Here is an 8821-nt window from a genome sequence, read left to right as displayed (position 1 = left end):
TAGAATTATCTCCAATAATAAATACATACGCTTTCACCAGTAAACGGACTATTGCGCAATTAAGAATGGTTGTTATTGATGGAGTTTTTGGGTGCCAGATGTTCCGTGATCGAGATTTTAGTAACGTAAATTTGTAACTGGTGATATTATGACCTTCACACACAGTATACTTTTTAATTCACCCAAAATAAAGAAAGTAATTCGAGAAAAGTGGCTTTGAAACTTAAATAAATTATTTATATTAATTTAATAAATTATTTATATTATATTATGTTTTCATGCGTGGCGTTTCCTTTCACAAGTCTTTTTAGTTCGTGAGATGTAGGGTCTTTAAATCTCATGACATGGAGAACTGATCGAGGTTGGCTGTGTGGAGGGAAGAAGAAGAAGAAGATTGACAAAATTTTCTAGAACTGCAGAATACTTTGGACAAGATAAATTTTCTTCGAGATAATTAATACAACTACAAATATTAAAACATCAAATATGAAACTCCATATTGCCTTCCTAAATTAATTGAGTGTGATAACATTTTTGAAATTTTAGAAGGAAAAAATTTCATAAAACAAATAAAAACATTTCATGTTTTCCACCTGATGTAATAATATTTACTTGCAAATAGTCATGCTGTTTCCTAATGTTTCTATGTCGTTACTCCTACGCACAAGTAAATCTGTCATTTTTCACGTTGGAACAATTCGAAAGTTGATACTCACCTACAATAATCGTTTTCTAAGGTCACTTAAAGTCGTAGGTGTGAATCTTGAGACTTGAAAATAACTGGGCTCGTAATTAACATTATAGGTTTCATACATACATAGTGCAGTATACCATGTATATGTATATCTAGTCTATAGGATTTATTTTATTTTTATTGGTATATTTCTCCTCCCGAATAAAATATGGTGGTATTGTAATTCAATCATGTGTAAATTTGAGAACAAGTTTGAATGATACGCAAAAAATCTGTTCTTCTTTCACTGAAATTTGCATACAGCTATCTATGCATGTAGTTGTTTTATTAATACTTTCACTTCTCATCAAGACTTTTTAATGGTTTAATTTTGATAACATCGTTCGTTCAAATTCTCAGAAAGCTGCTTCACTTTAATAAAAATTGAATGAGTATATGTACTTCTCTGAGCTCACTGAAAAAGCTGCACTGCTACAAAAATCATTCACCGCTTAAATGAAGTCGGCATTTCTGATGAAATGTAAGATGAATTCTTGGATATGCGCAACGGTTCCTCAGCACATATGTAATTTGTTGACAGATATTAAAATTTTTAATTAGTTTTACTTTTATTTGATTATATATTTCTGAGATACTTATAAAATATGTTTTATTCACACTATTGAAAATGATTTTCTTGCGAATTTGGTAATGGACTAAAAGGGTTTGGAATCTGTGTCATTACATGAACAGAGCTATAGTCAATAAATATACATAGTTGCGATAGAGAACCTTTTTTAAGTCAATTGGAAATTATTATTTCTACTTTATCTACATATGTACGTAGTAACAATGGATGAAGTTTTGTGATCATGCGAAAATTCGAGCTCAAGATTTTGACTGATTCGAACTCGGAATCGATCACTGATCATGTTTTCATGATTTAGAAAAAATGTATCTGTGTGTCAGTGAATTTTGGGAATTTTTGAACACCGTTCGTCCTATCGAACTGAAACTTAGTATCGATTATTGAAATTTTTATCGATACGACCTAAAATTTTTTCAAAATTTTTATATATAGGTATCCTCCTTTTTTTAAGTTTTTGAACTCAAATATCTCCCAAATCGCTGACCGAATCAGATGAAATTTTTTTACATATAATAGAAATTATAAATTTTATAACCCAAATTTTTTAAATATTTTTTCCTCAACCGGAAGTAGTACTTTTACTCTAGAACATCAAAGTTTTTTTTATGTTTTTCTCAGAAACCTTTTGGTTTATTGAATTAAAATTCCATATCTAGAAGTTTAAGCTTAATACCAAGTTATATATAAAATTTGGTGAGCACCCATCAACCGGAAGTGGCAGTTTACTCAAACAAAAGAACTATGTTTAAATGTTTTTGTTCTTCTTAAAAGCAAATTCAAAATAAATAGATATAAGATATAGTCGCACCAATACGGTATATCAGGGCTATTCAAACCGAGACCCACAAACTCAGGGGTGTGATTTTTGTGTGCGAAAAAAAATGCGTGGTAGAAATTTAAATTCTATCCAGTTCATAAATACCATTTAATCAATCGAAAAATCAAAAATATATCAAGTAAAAATAAAAGGAACCTTTAGGAAGGGAAATTGATACAAAAAAATGAAAAACTGTTCTTGTGGATTTTGTGCATAGAGTTTTAAAAAACATAAATTTTTGCATAGAGTTTTAAAAACATAAAATTAAAAAAACAAATTATACAAAACGGGTTACCTCCATCCTCCTTTTTCTGGGCTTGGAACCGGCAAAAAAGTTTTTGACAAGATTTCCCAACCCAAAGGTGAAGTTAAAAATAGACAAGTAAACAAATAAATAAAATGATATTTCAATCTGAAAAATCAAGATTTTCAGCGATATCATCTTCAATAGATAATAGTTCCAAAACTGGAAAGTCTATTTTATGACATGTTGACCGGAGATAACTTTTAATTAATTAAAGTTTCGAAAAACTACGTCCACCACTTGCTCCAGTTTCAGGCAGTGTCAGCAAAATCCGCATAGCAACCCAAATGTTCGGATACAATACTTCTGAATTATGCTGGTTTTAATTCACTTTCGATTTTATTAAAAAATCATTTAGCGCCCTAATTTTAAATTTTAAAGCGCCTTTGGCACATCGAACGGCGCCCTAACTTACTCAGCGCCTTTGGGCGCCGCCCGACCTAGCCCCCCCCCCCTAAAACCGGCACTGGCGGCCAGGATGCTTTTACCCACAAAAAATGGTTCACTATTGTCCAACAAAGCAAAAGAGAAAAAAAGGTTCGTGGTTGCCGAAGTCTGGTCATAATTATGGGTCTACCTCACGGCACCGAAAGTCAAAAGATCGAAAAAGCAAATATCGGAAGGCAAAGAACGAAAATCGAAAGATCTTAAGTCGAAAAATCAAAAAAAAGGGTGCATGGTAAACGGTACTATTTATATGTATATAATATATATCAGTGACATGCGGTGAAATTATCTCTCTTTTTGTCATACAGCCTTGTTTAATGTGCGCGTGAAGGATACGGGAGGAAAAGCCTGTTCCTCTTGTATCCTGCTCGCGCAAATTAACTGACGATGTACGACGGAGGGAGAGAGAGTTTTACCGCACGCGTTTAATGCACGCGTATATCTTGTTGGCACTGAAGAAAATTCAGAAATCGACATTAAGTTTAAAACTACAAACAATGAACTAAATATTAAAGTGTCAGCTTTAAAATTGATCCTTGTGGAAGTTACTAATGTTTAAATATTGTAATAGTTAATGATGGTTTTATTATATAGTATAGCTTAAGATTTTTTTCTTAATATGGCTTTATTAGTTTGGTTTACTGTCACGCGGGGTGTCCAATAAAATAAGGTTATAAATAAAATAAAACTTCAGTGCATGTACATATGTACATAAACTGGTTGCTGACCGCTGCGTCGACCATTTTTTTCACCACTTCCCCGCTAGTTAAACCCCCCACACCCCTCAGTTAGTGGTGACAAGATCTCCAACAAAATTTGTATGTAAAGGCATATCTAGGTTATTCTACATCTATGGCGCGCCCAAGATACGGGAGGAAAAGCCTATTCTTCTTGCATCCTGCTCGCGCAAATTAAGTGAGTATGTACCGTTTACCATGCACCCTTTTTTTATCTTTCAACTTAAGATCTTTCGATTTTCGATCTTTGCCTTCCGATATTTGCGTTTTCGGGCGTTTCACATTCGGGCCCGTCACGGAGACCGATTATATATACATAGTACCGTTTACCATGCACCCTTTTTTTTTTGTTGATATTTCGACTTAAGAGGGCTGTACACCGAAACCTTAATTTTGTTACCGTTCCTTTCTTCGATATATATATATTGAGTGTATGTATATATTGAGTGAATGCGACAATATATATATCAATATATATATTGAGTGAATGCGACAGTTGCGCTTCGACCAGATAAAACGTGTTTTAAATTGACAAAATCGAGGTTTCGTATTCTACTATTTTATTCTCCAAAACTGGACCAATTTTTAAAAAAATTTCATCATCGGTATGAGAAAAATATTTTCTGTGAATCTATCGGCATATTTTTTTTTTAAATCAACCTTTAAATAAGCACGCTAGACTCTTTTCGTGGGTGTAAAAAAGAGGCGATTTTATAGATGTTTGGCGGCTCCTAGCTCCTATAAAAAATAATTAATCAAAAAAATAAAACGATAGATGCAACCCAATGGTGGATATCCATAGTATATTAAAAAATTATTTCTCTAGTGCCTAAATTGAGGTAGGGAGAAGTATAGTACGTTTGTATGGACAAGGCGCTGCTGTCCAGCCCTTTTAAGATCTTTCGATTTTCGATCTTTGCCTTCCGATATTTGCTTTTTCGATCTTTTCACTTTCGATGCCGTGAGATAGACCCCCGTTTTTCATATGTATGCATGGTAAACGAACATTTTCGATTTTTTGACTGTCGGTGCGGTGACGGTCACCCCATAATAATACATCGGATCGTGAAATTGTCGCGTGCCATACGTTCCCCACCACTGAATCATATCACTGAATCATCAAGCCAGCAGCATAGCTCGGACGTTAAGCTTCTGCTTACCGTCAAGAAGGTGCCGGGTTCTATCCCTGAATGAAAATGAATTTTTCAGAGTATGCTGTTGGTCAGACCTGGATTTGTGACTCCAGGTTGATCGTTTCCTATCAGAGTTTGCCAATTTTCTCTGATTTCATTGTTGAAACGGTTCCCGGAAAAAAAAATTGGCTAAAAATCCTTCCTACCTACTATGTCACCACTATTTGAAAATTTGATGGATGTACAATAAGAATTTATGTACAATTCATAGATGTCTCGTTAATTTGCGAGTTTTTTCAGTGTCTTGCAATTCAACGAATTATAATAAAAAATGCTGCATTTGTATTTGTAATTGGCCAGGAAGGCGCATTGGGATTTTCCTGTAAGGCCTTCCTGGTATATATGTAAAATAAAAATAAAAATATATGTAGACGAAAAATACTGAACAAAACGAAAAGGAGACACTCCCGATCCTAACACAAAGAAGATGTACCTAGTAGTGTGTGAATAATTGGCATTGTATACCAAAGGCAAGTATGTACAGTGGCGGACTGGCCATACAAGCGAACATGCCCGATGGCATGTGGGCCCCACTATCTGTTAGAAAATATAGGCCCTCAGTAAAATTAAATAACTTTTTAATTATTTCACGTGTGTAAAAATTTATAGGATATTGCACTTTGTGACCTAAAGTTTGGGCATTTCAACAAAACAAATTTCTTACGATATACACAAAATAATAATACCTGCTTTAACAGCCCAAGGAGCGGTTAACTTTTTTTATTAGGCTCGAAATGTAAGTTTCAACATTTGCGTGGGCCCTTTTGCCGGGCCCATTTCCAACCTCAAGATTATGCATATACCAATACCTATGTAACAACTACCTACTGGAATAAAAATGGGAATAAACAAATTTCCGTGAATAATATAAACTGAATTGCTTAAAACAATTTTGATGACGATTCATCATCAACCAGCGATTTAAATTTACTTCATACTTTCAAAATAACATTTGATTGTGCTTCGACGATATAGTAAGATTTAAATACACAATTTTAAACAGTTTCCGAATATAAAATCTATTCTTTATCTAGACACATCCATGTATATAGAAATATAGGATAGGGGCCCCCTCCCCAAAATCCCGATTTTCGAATAGTGTGAATATTATGAATTCAATGATTAATGAGATATAATGGATCTACGTTTATTTCTTATGTATGCTACTTTTGGGTAACTAATAAAATAATCGCTGCTATGTGCTTTGAAAAAAAAAGATTTTATTATTTCGAAACAAGTATATTTTGGTTTTTAAGTGATATGCCTTGGGTAAAATTCTTAGAAATTGTTCATCCTATAGAGCGAATCGTGAGAAAGGTCCCCTTTCCTTTGTGTTGTCTCAAAAACGGATGTGTAACGTTTATTTTTCCGAAAGTTCGTATGTTAACGTGACCAGTGATCGATTCTGAGTTCAAATTTTCGCATGATCACAAAACTTTATCTATTGTTATTACTAGAGGTCGGAATCTGAAGGGGCCGGAAACGCGCCGCCTATTATTCCATTGTTGTAAATCCTTTGTAAGAAAGGTTCGGCAAACCTTTAACAATGCATTTACAATCTTTGAACAATAAACAGCCCCTTCAGATTCCGGTCTCTAGTTATTACGTACATATTTACATAGATAAAGTGAAAAGATATTCGGTAGAAATTAAGATAGTTTTTTAGTGACTCAGTTAGATGGTCGATTTTTGTTGATCATGTTAAGATTTTGGAAATAAATTTTCGCTTTCTTCGTTTTCTACATAATATTTTTTTATAATTATTTTTTTAAAAATAAGCTTATTTTTTTCATATTTTATAACTCAATAAGGTGTATGCAAAAAACATTTTCCATTTTTATTCCGATATAAAAAACATTTTTTGAAAAAAAATTCAATTGGACCAATCTTTGCCCCCCCCCCAAGAAAAAGCTGAAATGACGTCCTTGAGTGTTTTCTACCGAAATTAAAAGCCACATTTATGCCGCATTCTTTTATGATGCATTCTAATTTACCTAGGACAAGGGTTAAAACGAAATATACAATGTAATTTATGGATCTATTTTGCTTTTGCCATTTTTCTTGTACCTAAATTTGTTTATTCCCATTTTTGAAAAGAAAATTTTGTTATATGGGGGGGGGGGCAAATTTTTTTAACCCTGGGTGGGCCCCCTTTGACTCCTGGCATGCACTAATTTTAGTCCCAGTCCGCCACTGAGTATGTATGTAAGTTGCACTTGCACCCTGAGCAAACAGCCACGAGCAACGTGGGGACACAGCTTTAGAAGTGATTTGGGAGCTAGGAGTACGTCACATAGTAGAATTGGCTCCAGTCGAGGTGTGGCCAAGTTGCCAGTCGGCATCCGGCGTCAGCGCCGGACGCTGCCGACGTCGACGTCGACGCGGTGCATCTGCAATACGTTGCACTTTCAACACGGAACATTTCGCCCGGTACTCCCACTCAACTTACTCTCCCCTTCAATTACACCGATGCATTTTCATCCCTTACCTCGGAAAAATCCAACTTTCGACGTTTTCGACGAGAATCTGTGCGTTGTGCGGCGACGCTTGCGAATTTTCCTCCCCGCTGGAAAATGTTGCGGAAAACTTGTTGCGTATATTTTCGTCCGCGGAAATGACGCGCTGCGATATTCATCGTCGTCGCCAGGCGCGCTCGAATTCCTCTAATCAAAAACCAGCGCTTCTCCACACACATGGACGGTCTTCAATTGACGATTTTCAATCATCATACCCTGTTTAATTAGTTTGGACGACCATTTTTCGGGTCAACCTCACGGGCCCGAAAGTGAAACGCCTGAAAACGCAAATATCGGAAGGCAAAGATCGAACAAAAAGGGTGCATGGTAAACGGTACTATGTACATATATATGTTACACCGAATCCATGAAATTGTCTATTACAAGCATTCGGCAAGAGAATTGCCGAATGCGTGAAAAATGCAATCACGTTGCCCAGTTCACGGATTCCGTAAATTCTTTGCCGAATGCGTGAACTGGACAGCGTGTTATATTATAACCAAGTGTCAAAATGACAGCTGAATAAGGATGTTTAATTTACATATAATTATGTATAATATTTTATTTTATTTTAAAAAATCAATACCACAGAGACTTGACAGGTTGCCCCAAAGCGTCAATGTGATTTTAATACAAATAATAAAAATCATAAAAATTACAAAAAAAACATCATAAAAAAAATAATAATAATATGACTGCATACATATGTTTCACTGTTAAAATATTGATCAAAATGTATAAAAATGGCATTAATTTATGTTTAAGTCATGAGATGATCGAAACATATGTATGTAGTCATATTATACATAATAATATGTAAATTAAACTAAATTAAACATCCTCATTCAGCTGTCACTTTGACACTTGTCCACGCTGTCCAGTTCTAAAAAACAACACCGGAGCGCTGCTGTCTATTTGCCGACTCTATGCTTTGAGCAGACAAATTCTTGCCGAATACACGCATTCGCCAAAAAATTTGCCAAATCCGTGAATTGGGCAACATGCTTGCATTTTTCACGCATTCGGCAATTTTCTTGCCGAATGCGTGTAATAGACAATTTCACGGATTCGGTGTAACATATATTATATATATATGAGTGGCATGCGGTGAAATTATCTCTCTTTTTTTTTTTTTTTGTCATACAGCCTTGTTTAATGTGCGCGCGCAGAATACGGGAGGAAAAGCCTGTTCCTCTTGATCCTGTATGTACCGTTTACCATGCACCCTTTTTTATCTTTCGACTTAAGATCTTTCGATTTCCGATATTTGCGTTTTCGGGTGTTTCACTTTCGGACCCGTGAGGGAGACCGTCATTTTTCACATCGTGTTTAATATCAACGGTGAACGGATTATTCCTCAAAAAGCCATCTCGCGCAAGTCACTAAAATCTCGAACATGGAACATCTGGCATTGGAGTTCTCGTTAGTGCAATATTCCGCGTGGATTGATCGCGATTGATGGAGTTTTTGGGTGACAGATGATCC

The 8821-nt window shown here is 35.2% G+C and overlaps 1 protein-coding gene across 5 annotated transcripts in view; it reads left to right on the top strand.

Moving 5' to 3' along the window:
* Nucleotides 1-7105: 7105 nt before the first annotated feature.
* Nucleotides 7106-8821, top strand: part of LOC143919944 (uncharacterized) — a 29571-nt gene continuing 27855 nt past the window's right edge. For 2 of the 5 annotated variants that reach the window (XR_013261286.1, XM_077442547.1), the window contains exon 1: nucleotides 7106-7250. The gene's annotated coding sequence lies outside the window, so the exon portion shown is untranslated. The remainder of the gene's footprint in view (nucleotides 7251-8821) is intronic. The other 3 variants (XM_077442549.1, XM_077442548.1, XM_077442546.1) reach the window with 2 other exon arrangements.

The sequence above is a fragment of the Arctopsyche grandis genome, chromosome 12 (genome assembly GCF_051622035.1).
Source record: "Arctopsyche grandis isolate Sample6627 chromosome 12, ASM5162203v2, whole genome shotgun sequence".
NCBI lineage: Eukaryota > Metazoa > Arthropoda > Insecta > Trichoptera > Hydropsychidae > Arctopsyche > Arctopsyche grandis.
Note: the sequence above shows the minus strand (reverse complement) of the source record. Positions and strands in the feature narration are given on the sequence as shown.